Source organism: Plecotus auritus (genome assembly GCF_963455305.1).
Source record: "Plecotus auritus genome assembly, chromosome: 3".
NCBI classification, from domain to species: Eukaryota; Metazoa; Chordata; class Mammalia; order Chiroptera; family Vespertilionidae; genus Plecotus; species Plecotus auritus.
In genome coordinates, this window is record NC_137772.1 from 140,905,257 (window position 1) to 140,927,221 (window position 21,965).

The window sequence follows — 21,965 nt, forward strand, 5'->3', positions numbered from 1 at the left end:
ATTCAATAGAGCAAATTTTCCACTTTGTTAGAGATGGGCTACAAATTTGACTCTATATATTGTAAGAGGAAAGCTAGAATAAGAAGATATGCTCATATATACAATGGAATATTACTCGGCCATAAAAATAATTAAATTTTATCATTGCAACAGCATAAATGGACTTAAATGGATTATGCTCAGTAAAATAAGTCAGTCAGAGAAAGACAAATACTATATGATTTCTCTTATATGTGGAATCTAAAAAACAAAATAAATGAACAAACAAAATTGAAATAGACTCATAGATCAGGGATCGGGCCTAAACTGGAAGTTGGACATCCCCCAAGGGCTCCTGGATTGGAAGAGGGTGCAAGTCAGGCTGAGGGACCTTCCCCCTCCCTGTCCCTCTCTCCCCCCGTGCACAAATTTCATGTACCGGGCCTCTAGTAGTCAATAATATCACAATAACTATGTATGGTGCCAGGTGGGTACTGAATATATTGGGGGGAACATTTTGTAAAATACATGATTGTATAACCTCTATGCTGTACACCTGAAACCAATCTATATATATAAAACCCTAAGTGACCAAACAACTGAAAGACCTGAACAACTGGTCGCTATGACACTGAACGACCTGAATGACCAGTTTCTATGACACACACTGACCACCAGGGGGCAGACGCTCAACACAGGAGCTTCCCCCTGGTGATCAGTGCACTCCCACAGTGGGAGCACCACTCAGCTGACTGACCCATCCTGGGGGCCCACCAGCCCAGTGACAGCCACTGACTCCCTCAGTAGTCCTGCAGGTCCAATCTGCGGAGAATGGGCCAGGCACCAAAGGACCAGTGCCACCAGAACAATCCTGACAGCTCTGCCAGCCTCCTGGAAGTTGACCTTGGGCGCCGCGACCACTTCCCCTCCCTAGACAGTCCACATTTTTATATTGTTTCTACAATATAAAAGTGGCCTCCAGGTGGCTCCCGACAACTGGCGTGAATATCAGTGGAACAGATCAGGATCCTGGGCCAGCAAGGGAGTCCCACCACCTGCCTGGAGGGCTGATAGCATCCCAGACCCCCCACCCCCCCCTTGGGACCCCACCCATGCATGAATTCATGCACTGGGCCTCTAGTATAAAATAATATTGAAAGTAAAATATAAAAAATAAAGACCACTGATGTGTGTTAACAACTTATATATGTGTGTGTGTGTTTGTGTGTGTGTGTGTATACTAGTATAGCCTATATAATAAGAGAGGAATATGCTAATTATCAGTTACACCCTGAGGCATAATGATCAACCACATAACAGATCACAGATCTGCAGGAGGGTGGGGCAGCAAACTACAAGCAGGCGGCACAGAGCTACAGGAGGGGGCAGGGCAGCAAGCTCTGAGGGGAGGAGGGGAAAGGGGAGAGGGAGAGGGGGGCGGGGGGAACTACAGGAGGGCGGGGCAGCAGGCGGAGAGCTACAGGAGGGCAGCAGTGACCTACTGGTGCATGGATTTGTGCACAAGGCTACTGATATATATATATATATATATATATATATATATATATATATATATATATATACACACACACACACACACACACACACACACACACACACAAACACACACATACTAGAGGCCCGGTGCATGAAATTCATGCACGGGGAGGGGGTGTCCCTCAGCCCAGCCTGAACCCTCTCCAATCTGGGATCCCTCTCACAATCCAGGACTGCTGGCTCCCAACCGCTCACCTGCCTGCCTGCCTGATTGCCCCTAACCGCTTCTGCCTGCCAGCCTGATCACCCCCTAACCACTCCCCTCACAGCCTGATCGACGCCTAACTGCTGCCCTACTTGCCCAATTGCCCCTAACTGCCCTCCCCTGCCAGCCTGTTTTCCCCTAACTGCCCTCCCCTGCAGGCCTGGTTCCCCCCAACTGCCCTCCCCTGCAGGCCTGGTCCCCCCCAACTGCCCTCCCCTGCAGGCCTGGTTCCCCCCAACTGCCCTCCACTGCAGGCCTGGTCCCTCCCAACTGCCCTCCCCTGCAGGCCTGGTCCCCCCCAACTGTCCTCCCCTGCAGGCCTGGTTTCCCCCAACTGCCCTCCCCTGCAGGCCTGGTCCCTCCCAACTGCCCTCCCCTGCCAGCCATCTTGTGGCGGCCACCTTGTGTCCACATGGGGGCAGCCATCTTTGACCACATGGGGGTGGCCGTCTTGTGTGTTGGAGTGACAGTCAATTTGCATATTACTCTTTTATTAGATAGGATATATATATATATATATATATATATATATATATATAGAGAGAGAGAGAGAGAGAGAGAGAGAGAGAGAGAGAGAGGTCCTCAAGTTAAAACACACCAATTTCTCAGGAGGTGTTTATAATGATAAGGGACTCCTGCCCTGGCCAGTGTTGATCAGTGGTTAGAGCATCGGCCCACAATCCAAAGGGCTGTGGGTTCAATTCCAGTCAAAGGCATGTAACTGGGTTGCAGATTCCCTGCCCTGGTTGAGGTATATATGGGAAGCAAACAATTGATGTAGGTCTCTCACATCAATGTTTCTCTTTCTCTCTCCTCCTCCCTCCTCACTTCCACTTTCTCTGAAATCAATGGAAACAATATCCTCCAGCGAGGATTAACAAAAAAATTTAATTAATTTAAAATTCTTTAAATAATTGACACCTGGCTGGAGGCCAGGAAGAAGGTTTCTCCTATACCTCCACATATAAAAGGGAATTTCATGCATTGGATCTTGAGTTGTGCTGTCTTATTGGTGAATAGGATGCTGTCATCTCAAGTACACAAATTTCAAAGTCACAAAACTGGGCTCGCATTCTGGCTCTATCACTTACCAACTGTATGATCTTGGGGAAGTTCTTGAATTGGTTCTATTTTTATTAACTAGGGCAATTAAAAGTTATCTCATGCGACTCTTATGGGACTTAAAAGTAGATATGTAAAACATTTGGCAGGGAGGAGATGCTCCTCACTAGTTAGTTCTCTTTTCCTAATAAATTATCATCTTTCACAATTGACCCCAAAGCAATTCTTTATTTGGAAATTGCGTCTCAACCTTTCCTGCTACAGATCTAAATTGATATTCATTTTTAGCAATGCACAAGCTACTGAGTTGTAATTTTAAATTTACACTATAGACCCGGTGCACAATTTCATGCACAGGTGGGGTCCCTCAGCCTGGCTGGTGATCAGGGCCTATCAGGGCATCCTGCCCAGTCCCTATGAGGGCCTGCCGGGCAGGGGGAGGGACTGCGGGAGGTTGGCTGGCCGTGGGAGATTGGCTGTGTGAGTGCACTGACCATCAGTGTGTAGCTCCTGTGTTGAGTGTCTTCCCCCTTGTAGTCAGTGTGCATCATAGCGACCAGTCAACTGGTTGTTTTGTTGACAGGTCGTAAGGGTCACTTAGGTATATATATATATATATATATATATATATATATATATATATATATATATACACATATATATAGATAGATAGATGATAGATAGATAGATAGATAGATAGATAGATAGATAGATAGATAGATTAGAGGCCCAGTGCCCAGCCTGCACCCTCTCGCAGTCCAGGACCCCTCGGGGGATGTCTGACTGATGGGCTTAAGCACAGGGAGTGGGCCTAAGCCATCAGTCAGATATCCTCAGTGCTGCCACGGAGACGGGAGAAGCTCCTACCACTGCTGCTGCACTCGCCAGCCATAAGCCCGGCTTCTGGTTGAGTTGTATTCCCCCTATGGGAGCACACTGACCACCAGGGGGAAGCTCCTGCATTGAGCGTCTGCCCCCTGGTGGTTAGTGCGTGTCATAGCAACTGGTTGTTCCGCCGTTCAGTTGATTTGCATATTACCCATTTTTTATATAGGATAGTCATATACTCACTAATTTATCTTTAGCAATGTGGCATGTATACACATTTAAGTTATAAGTATTCTATTTCTAGTAAAATAATTTAAAAAGAGGAAAGCCTCAAAAGTAGCAAATTTTAAAAGTGTGAGCAACTGTGCTCTTCATTCTACTCAATAAACACAAGCCTCAGACTGAATTTGAGATGGGAGATTGGACGCTGCTGTTTAATCCTAAAAATCTGCCTTGATTTCCATCCGTACAAGTGTCTCACGATAATGAGTGTGTAAAAATAGCATGTGTTAACCATCATGGCCCCTAAACCAAAGCCAACTGTCTCATCTAGTGCTCATCTGGGAAGCCAGACATTCATTCTAAATTTGGAAGAAAAAGTAGCTACATTGGACTATGGTGAGACAGCTGATTCTCAGAAAACTGTGAACTATAATTTTGATTCTTTGTGATCTTATGTACAATCTAGAAGCAGATTTTAAAACCTAACTTGTACAGAAGGTAAGATTTCAATTTATATCCTACTAGAGGCCCGGTGCACAAAATTTGTGTATGGATACAGTCCCTAAGCCTGGCCGGTGATAGAAGCGTGAGTGTCTGGCATGGAAGGGCAGGTCCCAGCTGACCTCTGGGTCCTGGGCAGCACCTGGGCCCCGGTCCCCTATGTGGAGATGCGGTGAGCGCGGCCAGACACTGCTGGCCAGGGTGCAGTGTGGGCCTCTGGGCTGCCCAGGGTGCTGCACAGGAGCTGGGCAGGCAGCACACTCTCTCCTAGCCAGCCTCACAGCCCGGCTCCTGTGTGAACCCACAGGGAGCCCAACCAGCCCCTGCAGTCCCAGCGGCTGCGGCCCAGCTCACCTGGAAGAGGCTGCGCGAGTGCAGGGCAGGCTCCTCGTGGGCGACCAGCACCTGAGCACGGGGCCTTCCCCGGCATGCGGTGTCCCGGGGGAGGGTAGTAGGGGGAGTGAGAGTGAGCTCAGCAGACACCCCACATTCTCCCCACACCTCCGTCCCTGTCAACCCCACCCCCAGGTAGCCAGTGAGAGGTCATAGCCCCTGTCCTTGGCACGGGGGAAGGTTGGTCGCCGCCACCCCCCCCCCCCCCAGTTCCCCGGCCCAGCCCAGAGCCTGGCCCTGATCAAGTGATCAGGGCCTGCCAGCTGATGGCAGGGCAATTGGGCCCCCATTTGCACCCACCTTGGCCTGGCACCACCCACTCACCAGCTCCACCATCCCACTGAGGTCCTGCTCTCATCAGGGCTGCAGCACCTCTACTGCCACTGCTGACAGCACCACGTTGCTGACGCCCACCATGTTCCACGCTGCACCCTGGTGGTCAGCACACATCATAGCAAGCAGTCAAACTCCTGGTCAAACAATTTGCATATTAGGCCTTTATATATATAGATTGTGCCAGGTAGAAAATAGGTGCTTAATAAATATATGTTGATAGAGAAAGAGAAGTGCAGGAGGAAGAGAATGAACAAGTCTAGGATTTTAGTAGGCTTGCTGGCCATGTAAAATCAAGCATTCATACCTATATTATTTCTCTCTGTGTTCATGATATAGGAATCCTTCAGCTCTGGTCCTCCTTTCCTAGCCAGAGGTTAGACTCTCCAAAGAATTTTCTCTAGTTTCCTGTCTGCTCTCAACAGGAATTAAGAAAACTCACTACAAATTCCTTTTTCCAAATTGTTGGACCGCCTCAGCCTTAGAGGACTACAGATAAAAGAACTCTAACTTGGGGTCAGGAGGTCTGAGACCTAGTTCTACCTCCTCTAGTAATTTTTCAGCCTCTGGCAACATGCTTCATCTTCTCTCTGTGGGCCTCAATCCTTTCATATCTGCAAAGCTGGACTAGATGATCTCTATAAGGTCATGTTGATGAATAGTTTTTGGATTTATATTCCACTTATTTTATGCTTTTCCCAGATCATGAAGACAGAAACATGGTATTCTCTATCCCTTAAGGACTTTGGATTGGATTTCATCTCTTTCACATAATGAAAATGTTTCCTTCTTTCCAACATTGAAAGTTTTTAATCCCAAAATGGGACTAATTTAATAGTTTTAGCTCATCTTTGATTAAAAAGGATTCATTGTGTTCCTATTTTATATTCAAGCTGAAAAATATGCTAACAATATTTTTAAAAAACTCTGTCTCTCAATTGCTTAAATGGTAAACAACTCAGGAACATAATTTACTTGTAAATCTTAGGTTGATTTTTTTCCCAAAAGGATCTGGTGATAAATTAATATATTACATTTTAAAAGGGTGGGATTTCATTTCTGAAGATTGGCAAATGGTCATGGCTAGTTATGACAGAAATCATACAGGGCTACACCCTTCCATTCCCCCTCCTCTCCTTCCCTACTAATAAAATGTTCAGTAGACATGTCAACGGTGGTCCTACTGAAAGTTGGTCCCTGTCCCACTTCCAGACAATAATATAAGCCACCTGAATTAATTACAGTAATGCCATCCCTCTTCTCCCTCCCTGACCCCGCAGTTATTTATCTCTGGGAAATCATGTGACCCAGTTCTAACCAAAGTGATATAAGGCAGGTCTGGTGGATAGAAGTTTCTGGGAAATTTTGTTCTCTTAGTTAAAAATAAATAAAAAGACAGCCTTAATTGGAGCCCTTTTTTATTTGTGCTCCTCTGGTCATGCCTGTAGAGTAGCTCTACCTCAATGAACTGTAACCATGTTGTAACTCTAAGGCAATAAAGAACAGAAGCTAACATGCCCAGGATGGTCCTTGCTGACATCAGTGAACTGCCTCACCAGGCTTGAGCTACCTACTTCTTGACTTGACATCTTGTGTGAGACAAATGAACCTCTACTGTATTTGTTTTAGCCACTCTAGATTTGCTTTATGTTTCTTTTTACTGAATGTACTCCTAAATGATACATAACCAACATAGACACTTACCTAACCATGATAATAAGGCTGTCTTCTGAGAATCCCCAGATCTCTTACATTAAGACATTTAAAGGTCAAAACCCCACAAATTCAGTGCTTGACACAATTAGTTTCAATTATGAGAAGAAAGCAAGAACTTACAGTTTTGGTAACTAGGGTAGGAAGAAGAAGTCTTACTAGCCTGCTAAGTTGTAAAATTTTTAATCAGACTGCAAGCATATCTCTGACCTTCAGTTGTTGTATAAAAGTAAACGTTAGATCATTTTAAAGATTTCGATGATATTAGTAATGATAATAATATTAACTAACTTTCATTAGCTGACTAAGCAGTTAGCATTTTGCTAAGCTCTTTACAACCATTGTTTCAATTCTCACACAAATCTATGAAGTACTATTATGCCCATTTTGTAGACAAAGAAACTGAGTTTGAAATGGGTTCAGTGACCCATCAAAATTCACACAGTAAGGTAAGTGGTGGATCTCAACCCAAGGTCTGTTGAATTACTAGACTAATTCAACATAACTAGTCATCTACTTTGTTCTTTTTTTTTTTCTAGTTTTGAAACAGCCTCAACTCATAAAAAATTTGTAAGTACAATACTAATATTTTTTCTAAACTATTTTAGAATAAGTTGTCAGCATGATGCCCTGAATAGTGAACTTTCAAAAAATACCTGTGAGTCCAGCCAGTGTGGTTCAGTGGTTGAGTATAGACCCATGAACCAGGAGATCACAGTTCAATTCTCTGTCAGGGTACATGCTCAGTTTTCAGGCTTGATCCCCAGTAGGGGACATGCAGGAGGCAGCTAATCAACGATTCACTCTCATCATTGGTTTCTGTCTCTCTCTCCCTCTCTCTTCCTCTCTCTAAAAATCAATAAACATATTTTTAAAAAAGATACCTATGAATGTGACTTTATTTAGAAAAAGGATCTTTATGAATATAATTGAGTGAAGAATCTTGAGATTATTTTGGATATAGGGTATCTAAACCCCTCCCTATATGGACAGCCTGCTCACCTGCCTGGATGTTGACACCCCTCGTCAAGGGATCTTCCTCACCTTGCCCTCCTCACCTTGTTGTGAGGGGACACTTTCCTGCAAGGACATTCCCTCACCCTGCTTAGATCCTACACCCCAGATCAGCCTACCCTTGACACCCCACAAAGGCACTCAGCATAGTCTCAACTGACTCGGATACCCCAGTCACCTCCATGTGTGGACATCCTTTTTCTCCATCCAAGCCCTGACACCCTATATTGACTTGTCTTACCATGTGGATGCCTTCCTTATCCCACCTGGCCTCTGACCACTTGCACCACGACTGACGCTCACACTTAGGTGCTCGCATTCAATGCCCCGCACTCCCCGTGAGGACACCTCATCAAATGCTCCATGCTCATGCTCCAGGCTACTCTCCTGTGTGATGCCCTCCTCATCCTGCTGGGGCTCTGGCCCTTGCATCAGGCTGACTCTCCATGGGGAAACTGTCCTCACCTACTTGCACTCAGTGGCACTGGGTCATCACAGCTCCCCTCACTTTGGCACAGACATCTACCTCGATCAACACCACTTAATGGCTTCAGGACTGAACTCTTCAGGAAGGGAAGGAATGGGAAGGAGAAAATAAGGAGGAAGGAGAGTTTAATTCTCCATGAAAGATTCAAACATCACTAGAAATTCAATTTATAATACTGAGATAAGACTAATAAACTCAGAGCTGATCATTTTAATCCTTTGTTCCAGTACTGATCTGGGAAATGAGGGGAGGTAACTTGAGAATCCACACTCTTTGTTACCAGGATTGTAATGTAATTTTTAGCTTTCAACATATTCACAGCACCTTTAATTTTTATATTAATAGAGAACAATAAGGGTGAACTTTCTGATAAAGCTACTACTTCTGGCTACATTACATGGGGCTGTTATTTTAGACAGCACTACCCTTTCACTTTCCATTGCCACAGAGAAGCTCCTGATGGTTTGGGTCCCTGCCGTTTTCAATGGTGTACCATGTTGAGCTTTAGCTATATAGCCCTAAAGTTCACCTTTCCAGAGTAAGCCATTGTTGACCAAACCACAATCACTGCTCCAGAGTTACAGATCAAAGACATTTCCAGTTTTACTGTATGCTATGCCAACTGGAATTCAGGGAAATTTGTAGGGGTGGACAAAGGCAATCAATCATAAGTCAGGCCCAACTATGGCCTGAGGCAGAATAAAGATTATGGCCCCAGAAAATTAAAACATAAAAGCAACACACACACACACACACACACACACCACTTCAGGAAAGGATGAAGTAAACTGGACACACAGACCTATATAGTATTTCCAACCAAATAAATAAAACTTAAAGAAAACTAGAGGGTCTTCTCTAAATTAGTATTTTCTAGTATTTAAAAAAGAACTCTTTTGGGGTTAAATTTAAGGATCTCAATTGCTCCTCAGTCTATATTCATATTTCAAAATTTACAAGCATTTTTTCTTTTTCCAAAATATAAAATTAAGCTATATATTGAATATAATTTTTCTAATCTCATCAGTTTCCTGAAAAGTCAGAGACTTCTCCCCCTCCCTCTGTTCTCCCCAACCCCTATTGCTGTTTCTCTTTCCACCAAAAATCAATGCTCTGACTATCAAAAATGGAAAATAAAAATATTGCTATTCTTCAGCAGCCCTAGCTATGTAGTAATGAGAGATAATGAGCATGATGACCATTTAAAAAAAAAAGTTAATTTATTTGTTGGGATCTTGTAAAGAGATCAGGAAAGGGAAAAATGTCCCACTGTCATATTAAATATACAGGTTCTTATCCCCAAATTAGGTTAGTTCCCAGATTTTTAGATCAAAAGTGTTAATTCATTAAAACCCCCTTTAAAGGCTACATCATACAGGTGTAATTCTGTCTTATCTCAGAAATATATTTATTTAATTCTGTCAAATGAGCTTTCTACCAATGCCATCTCAAAGCTGTGATCACTGATATTCTAGTTACTGCCATTAAAACTTCTAGAGGAAAAAAAAAACAGTGCTGGAACACTATGAACAAGGAGCATCTGAACTGGTCTGGCTATTTAGAATCCAGGTGTCTAATCCTGTCATTTTCTTCTTAAGTCAAATGCTACCATGCCTAAGTCATATACAATTTTGTTTGCATTCTGCAAAAAAAGGGGAGCTGGGGTGGGGTTAAGAATTCATGATGCAAATTATTCAAACACAAGTGAGTTCCCAAAGAAGAGCAAGTATATATAATTTTGAATGAACAATGCTTTCTCAGATCAGCAAGTATATAATTACATGGCCCCTAGTGATACATGGCTTGCTGCCAAATGGTACCTCACCCTCAATCCCTTATCCCCACCATAAGGTCTTGTTTTGTTTTGTTTTTAATAATTCCCAATTTACTCCTATTCTTACTCCTCTCTCTAGCTATTCTGAATCTTAGTTCTTCCTTCAGTCCTTCAATTACACCGCTGCCTACTTCACTCTCAACTAATGATCTAATCTCCTGCTTTACCATGAAAATAGAAACCCTCAGGCATTAACACTGTGGTAGGCAGACCAATGGCTCTCCAAAGATGGTCATGCTTTTATTCCTGTAAACTTTGAGTGTGTTACCTTATAGGACAACAGAGACTTTGTAGATGTAATGAAGAGTATAAACCTTGAGATATCTACTATTTTCTAGTAAATATCCATTATAACATTATCTCTCCAATCTTTATTGACCCTTTTCAGCTCCAGTGTTCTGGTTGCATAGTTGATTTGAGCTCTGAAGCTCAAAGAAGCTTTTTAAAGTTGATTTTCTTCATCTTAAAGATCTTTGTGATAAGGAATATTGCAATGTTTTAGAAACTAATTGTTTATAACCACAGCATTTCCAGTTCTCTTCCCTCTAAATCCTATGATTCTAACTAGTTTATTGAGTTGTACTCATTAGGGTTCAAGTTGAAGGCAAATTTCTTATTTTCCAACATCCTCCATTAAATTTACTCTGTTGGCTCATTCGTCTTCATTCCTGCTTAAAATTTCCAGAAGATGTTATAGCTTTAAGACACTATAGGGTGTGAAAATATAATCTCATTTATTTCAACCCACCATTAACAGTCCAGTCCAACCCACAATTGAAACTTAAATTTCTCATTCTTATCTGCTTTAAGCCTGACCCTTTCCCCTACACTGGCTTACCCTGGGATGTAGAGAGGACAGTTATACTTTCTTTATTATTTCCCCACTTTGCTCTTCTACTCCTTTGTCCTAACTCTGGACCCTGCCGGGTTAGAGCAGGGCAAAGGAAAAGATATAAGGGGTAGACAAATTCTTATTAGATTTGATTGTATCAAGTGTTGTTGCCTTCCAGGTGTCAGATGATCAATTGCTTACTTCATGGGATGCTTCTGTGGGTCCCTTGGAGTTTGTCTTGCTGGAATGTCCAATTGCTGCTCCTTGGATTAGTGATATTTCCTCTAGCCACCCAGATACAGTTGCTCACAAGCCTCGGCCTCGGCAATCCATTCTCTTGTGCTGGTGGTTAGCACGCCAGGTTGTTTTGTGGAGGGAAAATCTGTCAAGAGGGCTCATAGCAGCCCACCTACATGGGCCACCTCTGCGCCACAAAAAGACATGCCTTTGTTTCAGTGTGTGGGGAGGTTCCCCTTGCTTCTCAAATTTCCTCTTCTCTTGGCTTTTGGCAGAACTTTCAAGTCATTTCACTTTTTTAGACCTAAGCCAGGCTCTAGTCCAGGGGTGGGCAAACTTTTTGACTCGAGGGCCACAATGGGTTAAGCTGGACCGGAGGGCCGGAACAAAAGCATGGATGGAGTGTTTGTGTGAACTAATATAAATTCAAAGTAAAGGAGCGGAGGGGAGAGCAAGAGAACCGAATAGAACAGCCGGATCTGGCCCGCGGGCCGTAGTTTGCCCAAGGCTGCTCTAGTCTCTATCTCTTCCTGAATTCAGAGCATATAGGCCAAGCACTTTTAGTGGCTCTCTTGAAGTCTGCCTCTCTTGGGAAGACTTCCTCAAGCCAAGAAATGGGTAACTCTCTCTTTCAACAGCCCTCACTCTTCCATCACTTACCGATTACTGAATTCTTCTTTGATAAAACTGTTTATGCAACTTGCTTTATAAATGCTCTATCTTCTTTAACCATGGGAGTACTTTATATTTGTTATTCTCAGCTTTGGGGCCTTGGCCTGAATTCCCAGACAAGAAGAGCCATATTTTGATATCCTGTTGCACTTTTCCAAAGACTCTGTTTCTATGATTGTACCTTGTGGAATGAAAGTTAAAATTCATCTGAGATCGCCGAAACCGGTTTGGCTCAGTGGATAGAGCGTCAGCCTGTGGACTGAAGGGTCCCGGGTTCGATTCCGGTCAAGGGCATGTACCTTGGTTGCGGGCACATCCCCAGTGGGGAGTGTGCAGGAGGCAGCTGATCGATGTTTCTCTCTCATCGATGTTTCTAGCTCTCTATCCCTCTCTCTTCCTCTCTGTAAAATATCAATAAAATATATAAAAAAAAAAAAAAAAAAAAAATTCATCTGAGATCAACGTAGCTGCCCGTACCTCTGTGAGTGCAAATTTAGAAAGTATTCACCCAGTGCCTAATCTTGCCATTTGGTTTTACTAAAAGGAAAGGAAACACAGGCTATTTTCTGAGTGAGGTTTCTAGAGAAAGTTCTGCTGCTTGAAGTTAACTAAGTAAACTCTTGTAGAACTTTGAATTGTTTTAAAATCCAATGGATTAGAGAAATGCTTGATACCATTGCTCTTCCAAATACATGGAATTAGCTACTGTTCACTGAAGAATTTTCCTTTTTCAGTGTGTATATCATCGAGATTAAGAAGGCTTAAATTTTCAGCAGTTCTTTGCCCAGATTTATGGTGTACAGAACCAGTGAACTACTAACAAAAACAGGTAATTCATGTCTAATACACATGTAGAATCTCATTGGACAGAGAAAACAAAAGGGATTACTGATTGAAGGGCTCATAAGATCAAATAGATATAAAACGATGCTATATATCTTTATAAAACATTTAACCTGAGGTTCTATACATGAAGGATTAATGAAAATATTGCTTAAACTAATTATTCTTTATTAAAAGCTTAAAAGGCAGAGAGTTGGCAGGCATGAAATAAAAAACAGAGATTGGCTCTCACACAAAAACAGCTGGCTTAAAGGTTGTATCTTGAAGCAACATTTTGATCCTCACAGGAAGGAGCACTTCAGTACATGGGGAAACTTTGATGTTAATAAAAATAATTGCTAAAGCAAAGTTCTATATATTAGATTCCATTTTGCATTAGACTTACACTATAAAATTAGAGATTATTCTTCTAGGTAAAAGAAAGCTATCTAAATTATGTTTATTAATAATTCCTCTTAAAATGTGCAGCTATAGCTGGAGAAAAAAATTGTTCATCCCAATGATATGTTGCAAAATGAGATATAGAATATAAAATAAAATAACTCTATTCAAAATCAGACATCCCCCGAGGGGTTCCAGATTGGAGAGGGTGCAGGCCAAGCTGAGGGACCCCTCCCCCGCCCCATCATGAATTTTGTGCACTGGGCCTCTAGTATAAATATAAATAAGGACAAAGTAATGAAGTGATAAAAGGTCTGGAATTAACATCTCTGAATCAAAGCTGCCCTGAAAATGAAGGAGAATTTGAAATTCAAATGGCCCAATAAATTCTGTGTAAAGCATTAAATGCTATAAATTACTTAAAGATAGGAAAGGCCTGCCCTAGCCCAGTGGTCGGCAAACTGCGGCTCGCGAGCCACATGCGGCTCTTTGGCCCCTTGAGTGTGGCTCTTCCACAAAATACCATGGCCTGGGCGAGTCTATTTTGAAGAAGCGGCATTAGAAGACGTTTAAGTTTAAAAAATTTGGCTCTCAAAAGAAATTTCAATCGTTGTACTGTTGATATTTGGCTCTGTTGACTAATGAGTTTGTTGACCACTGCCCTAGCCTGTTTGGCTCAGTGGATAGAGTGTCAGCTGTGGACTGAAGGGTCCCAGGTTCAATTCCAATCAAGGGCACATGTACCTCACTTGCAGGCTGATCCCTGGCCCTGGTCAGGGCATGTGTGGGAGGCGACCAATCAATGTGTCTCTCTCACATCGATGTTTCTCTCTCTGTCTCTCCCCCTCCCTTCCACTCCCTCTAAAAATCAATGGAAAAATATCGTAGGGTGAGGATTAACAACAACAAAAAAGATAGGAAAGGCCTAGTATAGTGGTTGGCAAACTCATTAGTCAAAAGAGCCAAATATCAACAGTACAACAATTGAAATTTCTTTTGAGAGCCAAATTTTTTAAACTTAAACTTCTTCTAATGTCACTTCTTCAAAATAGACTCGCCCAGGCCGTGGTATTTTGTGGAAGAGCCACACTCAAGGGGCCAAAGAACCGCATGTGGCTCGAGAGCCGCAGTTTGCCGACCACTGGCCTAGTATATTTACTATTATAAGCAGGAGGGGAGTAACTGGTTGGGAGAGAGTATAAATGCCCAAAGAGAATAATAATAATTAAAGAAGACATTTGCTTTAGGAATTCAGGATAAAATATCAAGTAGGGAAAGGGAAAAGGGTTTTTTATTTATTTTTTATTTTTTTAATGCTGGTAATGTTTTGAGATAAGACTAGAATCAATGCAAAACTTGGACTCAGACAAATGCTGAATGTGTAGATACAGTCTATGCCATGGAGTTAAGATTAAGTTCAAGTAGAGGAAAGGAGTATGCAGTGACCTTTTGGGAAAGCTTCGTTTAGAGAAAAGATGATGGATTGAGAGTCAGGAGCTCTCAGTTTAACCTGAGCTTATCTGGGTGGCTCTTGATTAATCATTTTTTTGAGGCTTATTTTCCGTACAAGTCAAATCCAGTTGTTGAACTCTGAGTTCTAAATCCCCTTCCAACTGCAGAATTCTACAACAGCTGATGAGGAGTGCCACAAAGCAGCAATGTTTTGTTTGAAGCCGATCAGTATGAATTTGTATTAAATAAATGAGTACCAGAATAAATGTACTCATCAGCTAGTCTGAAGTTCCTGGAGCTCATGGATCTTTGGTGAGTTCACAGAAATCACGCCTCCGGCTGAGTCTGGCAATCCTTCACAAACTCCATCAATCTTGACAGGATGCTGACCAGTGCTGTGGGGATTGTAGGTGCTCTGGCAAAGTTGTTCAGAAAATGCAGAGTATAATTTAGGAAGACTGGCTGACATGCATGGAACCGTGCCCCACAAGGGAAGCATGTAATCTTACCATGCCTGCATTATCTTGCCCACAATGGAGCGGCAGTATTCACAGTCACGTCTTTGTCTGCAAGTGAGGGACAGTGCCCAGATTTAGGAAGTACATTGCCCAAATTGATACACTGAGTTAGTGGTAGAGTTCTGGCTTGCAGTAATTACAAACAGATATAGTGCTTTGTACCAGAGAGGATGAGGTCATGGGGTAAGAAATAAAGATCTGAAAAATAGTGACTTGTACAGGTTTATTTCTCACTCCTATAAAATAAATCCAGGGCTAGGCTCTCCAGGGAAATAAGAAAGATTCACATTGTTATGGAGCCAGGATCCTAGTATCTTTTTGCTCTACTGAATGTGGCTTGCATGTTAAAACTCACTCCATAGCCCAAGAAGGCTGGTGGAGCTCTCTAGTTATTACATTTGCATTCCAGGAAACTTAAATAAAGAGAAAAGGTAAGAGAACCATTATCTTTTTATATAAAAATTTTTAATCCTCATTCAAGAATATGTTTTTATTGATTTTAGAGAAAGAGGAAGGGAGAAAGAGAGGCAGAGAGAGAAACATAAATGTGAGAGAGAAACATTTATCAGTTGCCTCCCATACACACCCCAACCAGAGATCAAACCCGAAACCTAGGTATGTGCCTTGACTGAGAATCAAACCCATCACCTTTTGGTGTACGAGATAATGTTCCAACCAACTGAGCCACCCGGCCAGACTTGAAAATCATTATCTTTTAAGGAGACTTATTGACACTGAAATATAATTCCCACCTGTACCTCATAGCCCAAACTTAACATTATCACTATATCTGGCTACCAAGTAGGCTGGAAAATTACATCTTTTAGCTTGAGATTTAATGTGACTGACAAAATATTGGTGCTCTCGTAACTAAAGAATAATTAAGTGCAGGATGAATACTGGAAGGTAACCAGCATCTTGCCAGTTTTCCATTTTGTCAGATGCATTGTGGATCAGCTGGGACCCTACTCCATCTCATCATCATGCAGGAAGACAGGCTGACAAAGCCTCCACTATTTGCAGTGCAGATGGTTCCTGGCTCCAAGGAAGGGAGCACACACCACTTCCACTCACTTCCATTGGCCAGTGGAAGTCACATGGCCATCTGACCTCAAGGAGGCCACATCTCATCATGTGTTTTTGTTTTTGTTTTTTTAAATATATTTTTATTGATTTCGGAGAGGAAGGGAGTGGGATAGAGAGATAGAAACATCAATGATGAGAGAGAATCATTGATCGGCTTCCTCCTACACACCTTACACTGGGGATCAGGCCCACAACCCAGGCATGTGCCCTGACCAGGAATCGAACCCTGACCTCCTGGTTCATAGGTTGATGCTCAACCACTGAGCCACACCTGTCAAGCTCATCATGTGTTTTGAAGAAGAACAATGATATTTGTGAACAGGCTTACTGACTACCAGAGGCACTTCCCTGTTATACTGAGATGCTGGATCAAGACCTTGAAGAGACAGATACTGGTAAATAATTACTCAGGAAATAGCAACCCCAGCAAAGGCCTGGGAACTCTTCCAAAGGCTAACTTTAGTGCTCTTCAGAATCACATCTAAGTTTTAGTTTTAAAATGTAGATTTCTTAACACTACTGATTCTGATTCTGTAGGTCTTGGATGGGACACAGAACTCTTCATTTAACAAACATCTCGGAAGATCCTCAGGCACATGACCACACTTTGAGTAAAACTGCCTAACAGGTATATTAGAATTGCCAAAGAAAAGTAAATTTACCAGAAAATGTGGTCCAATCAAATATTAACTTAAGGCATTTTTAGTATGATGAAGATGGAGTTGCTTTTAACATTGGGAAATGAAAAAAAAATAATTCCCAAATTATCCGAACATAGGGATAAAATCCTAGTTCATTCTAGATTTGAGAGAATTGTTAAACATGATTATTCTTTCTTTCTGGTTTTCTCTTGCTTACCAAACTACTAACTCTAAAAGGTAAAAGCTGGTTATTAGCTTTTGTATCAGCAGACCCAAGTTTGAATATTGGATCCACCAATTATTTGTTATGTGAACCTGGGCAAATTTCTACCTTATCTGAGGCTCATTTTCCTTAAAACTGGAATAATACTGCCTTCCTTAAAGTTATGTTATGAGAATTAAATGAAATAATACATAAAGCACTGAGTATAAATGCTTATTTCATATGACTACATATAAGGATTAATTAGAAACTGAAGAGCTTCTTCAGGCAGTCATTCTTTGATAATCTAAAGATTCTGAATGCAAGCATAAAAGAAATTTGTGTCACTTCATCCAGTGTTGGAAGTTTGGATGAATTTCAGTGCTGTAGGCAAAAGCTTTATACTCATTTAGAATAATGAACTGCTTCTTAGTCTGAAAAGAAAGAAGATACTCAGCACAGAATATCATTAGACTGCAAAAATTAATTTGTTAGGTAAATATTTTCCCTATGCAATCACTCTTCTGATACGTGCTTGCAAAATCTCTGGTAAGCACAAATGTAGGGCATATTGTTAAGCAAATCTACATTATGGGGTGAAAGGGAATAAAAGTTCTGAGTAATTTTTTAGGGTGTAAAATAGAGTCAGGAGTCAGCACATATAAATAAAAGCAGTTCCTGTTTGGGCAAGTGATGAATTGAATCAAGAAGAGTGTAATTAGAGTGAAGAGTAAAATTACTGCTGTTGCATGTGTATCCATAGAAGTTCCACCCTATCCACTGGTATCAAATCTACATCAAATGGCAAGAGAAATCCATTAAGGCCTTGAAGCATAGCCAGTTTTTCTGCATCAGAGCTTAATGGCTGCCTCCCAAATGTGCTCAGCTGGTCACAGCTGGCCCTAACAATGAATGATAACAAAAGCCAGATACCTCACCAGCTTCTATTCACTAAGCTAAAATGGGCCATCCAAGGGGCAGGCATGTAAAATTCTATAACAAGCCACTGAAGGAGAAACTTAAACAGTGCACACAATTTGTTGTTAACTGGGAAGACAAAAAAGCTGACAAAGGAGCCAACCGTAGGTGTGTGCACTGTTTTGACAGTAATTAGAGATGAATAGCTCACTTCCAGGAGAAGTGAAATGCAACCAGTGAGGCAAAGTAGGAAGCTGAGGCTGATTGACAGAGAAGCAAATGAAGCTTGTGCCAGCGTCTTGTCTTCCAATGCACTAGAAAGGGAGCTAGCACTTGAGCTCATATGGTTACTTGTTTTTGTAAAATTTTCAAGAGTATAGTGTTTTAATGGCAGTTGGTTGAGATCATTGTCTCTTTCCAGCCCACCTAGGTGGCCATCACATTTCTTCTAGTGTGGAGCGTGGTGAAGCAGTTATGGGGATTTTGAGATTCAACTACAGGGAAGTTGAGTTGGGCATACATTTAATTTGGGTTTAGTGGGATAGATCAATTTAGTCTATATTTAAGTTCTTGCTAGCTGTCCTTGTGCAGTTACCTAGGAATACTCCAATTACCTGCTGGGTAGACTCAGCCAGAGTTTGAACACAAGATGTTTGCATTATAAACATGCCCTGTGTTCAGGGTCTGGAAAAATGCAGGCAGTGGAGAAAACAGAGGCCAGTCTGTAGGAAATGTTTTCTGGTTGTTAGGTAAAAGGTTAAGTGGAGGATACACTTCTTAAAAATTCCCAGTTAAATGAAAGTTCTCTGCTGTAGGGGATATATTTTATAATACAAGGTATAAAGTTATAAAAGCACCACACATTTTTTATGGTCATTGACACAAAGAGAATTTACCAGAATTACTGAATTTATAGAGCCTAAGCTTGTAGGAAGTATGTACAACAAACTGAATATGTTTGTGTAAGAAATCTCACGTTTTTGTAAATAAAAACTATTGGATCAACCATATTGGAAAAAAATTTTTGTAATGTCTAAGTTTTATAGATGTGGCTCAGATAGTTAGTTCATAAAACTGTTAACAGCGGGAAAATAACACCAGGTGTTAAGACCTCAGTTCAGCAACCTCAGTACTTAAGTTCTGCCTATGAAAGAATTCAAAGTCAAGAAAGACTCCAACTATAAGAGAAAGTGTATTTAGAAAGTCACAGGGTAGAAGAAGTGAACTGTAGAAGAAATGGGCTCAGGAAACAAGTCAGAGGCAAAAGAAGGGCCTATGGAGCTCAGTGGAAAGAGAGAGGCAAGGGAAACACCTGGAGAGAGCGGGTGGGGAAAGGCATGGGCATGCTCCTTAGAGCTGCGCTGGGCCTCCACCTTGGCGGCTTTTATCTGAGTTCTCAGGGGAGGATCTCAACAGACGCTTCATCAGCTTTTCCAGTGTGTTCCCTCAGGGTCGTGGTCTTATGCTCCACCTGGTTTTACTGCTTTTCTGGGCCTGGAGCTGAACACAGCTGAAGCCTAGCTGTCACCTCCAGGGGTTAATGCTTAAAGGAGCGGTCGTGCAAGGGCTTCTAGTTTTGCTCATTGCTAGGCACGAGGGGCTCACCACCCTGGTGACCCTCTGCACCTGGCCCATCCTTCCTGCTCTGCTCATGCCTAGTACAAAACTATTTTGTTGTGTTTTGTGATTTCTTTTTTGATCTAAATAAATACTCATTTTGTACCTAATTCTATATTTTTAATTTTGTATTCTTTGATACAGAGGGCTCTACTAAAAATTTAGTAAATTTCACTGTCAGAGTTTTCAATCTCTTGAATTTTCCATCCCCCTTAGTGGTCTATTAAGAGCCTGTTCTCCATATGATAAACAAGTAATGTCAGTTTTATGAGAAATATACAGTAAGTCCTCACTTAACATCACTAATAGGTTCTTAGAAACTTTGACTTTAAGAGAAAAAAACTTCTAATAAACTAATTTTATCAGGGGTGGGCAAACTTTTTGACTCGAGGGCCACAATGGGTTCTTAAACTGGACCGGAGGGCCGGAACAAAAGCATGGATGGAGTGTTTGTGTGAACTAATATAAATTCAAAGTAAAGGAGCGGAGGGGAGAGCAAGAGAACCCTCCGCTCTTTCGACTCCGCGGGCCGAATAGAACAGCCAAACGGGCTGGATCCGGCCCGCGGTCCGTAGTTTGCCCACGGCTGGGCTAGTTGATATAAAGAAGAGTTAAGTTCCTAAATCATATTTCTGGACACTAAGACATGATAAAAGTTCCAAATAATGATATAAAACATTTCTAATATTAAATATACAAACAAATGTGAGCTATACATACCTTTAAGAAATATTAATGGAAACAAGTAAGGTAGTTTTCCAACCCACTTATTTCAGTTCAGGGTAGCGGGTGGCCAGAGTCTCCCCCAGCAGCTCAGGGCATCAGCCCTGGCCAGGACACCCTCCCATCGTACGTAGAGTGCACTAACACCCCAACACACGCCCTCAGACTGGGACAATTTAGACACACCAATGAATCTAACAAGCACATCTTTGGGATGTGGGAGGAAACTCATGCAGACCTGGGCAGAATGTGCAAACTCCACACAGGGGCCCCGCCAGGAATCATTTTTTTTATCAATGTTACAATGAAATAATGTTATTCAAGGACCTGCTGTATATGTGTAAAATTATGCATTATATATCATTCTACATCTTTGAAATGTTATCGAAATTTAAGATATGTATATTGAAAAGTGCAAGGATCATAAGAATATAGCATGATGAACTTCCACAGGTTTCACAAACTGAACATACCCATTTAATTAGCCCCCAGAAGAAAATTAATAAAATCCCAGATTCTTCCCTAGTACTCCCTGATCTCTCCACTCCTCTTCAAATAGCAGCCACTCTAATAACATTTCTTTTTTTTTTTTTAAGTGTTTAAAGCACAAAGCAAAAAGCCCAAGATACAGATTCAAATGAAGTAGCATCCTTACTGTGCACTAGAAATTGAAATCCAGGCCATATTTTATCCGAGCCTCTATTTTATATGTAAATAAAGAAAAAAGGCAAGGTGAGAGTTGTATTGGAACTCAAATAAAAATACATATTAGTAGAATCAAAAAAGATGAGGCACACAGATTCACTTTGTAAAACATATTTTTTTACACAAATATAAAGTAACTAGAGGCCCAGTGCATGAAATTCATGCACGGGGGTGGTGGTTCCCCTCAGCCCAGCCTGCACCCTCTCCAATCCGGGATCCCTCAGGGGATGTCTGAGTGCTGGTTGAGGCCTGATCCCGAGGATCTGGCCTAAACCGGCAGTAGGACATCCCTCTCACAATTCGGGACCGCTGGCTCTTAACTGCTCACCTGCCTGCCAGCCTGATCGCCCCCAACTGCCCCCCACCCCTCTGGCCTGGTCGCCATTCACTGCCCCCCGCCCTGCTGGCCTGGTCGCCCCACGCAGCCTGCTGTTCAGTCATTCAGTCGTCCCTCACTAACACCCCTGCCACCTTGGCCACCCCCAACTGCACCCCCGCCAGCCTGGTCACCCTGCACGCCCCCCTCCCCCCCCCCCGCCAGCCTGGCTTCTACCAACTGCCCCTCTGCCAGCCTGGTCGCCCTTCACTGCCGCCTCCCCTCCCCCCCCCCCCCCCCCCCCCCCGCTGGCCTGGTTGCTTCACGCAGCCTACTGTTTGATAGTTGGGTTGCCCCTCACTGCCCCCCCTGCTGGCCTGGTGGCCCCATGCAGCCTGCTGTTCAGTCATTTGGTCATCCCTCACTAACTCCCCTGCTGGCTTGGTCGCCCCATGCAGCCTGTTGTTCGGTCATTACTGCGAGGGCATCCTGACCCTTTTATTAGTATAGATAGTGTATTATACTGATAGTTGACTTTTTTCACCTTCAAACTAGATGATTGTTTTAATCTTTCAGAGAAAAATTAGTTGAATTTCCTATTGAGTAGAAGAGTAGGAAGGGGAAGAGCAGTAAAAGTTAACTTCGCTTTCTCTGCTCTGTGATTGTAGGTGACAATTTGCTAAAAATAAAAAAT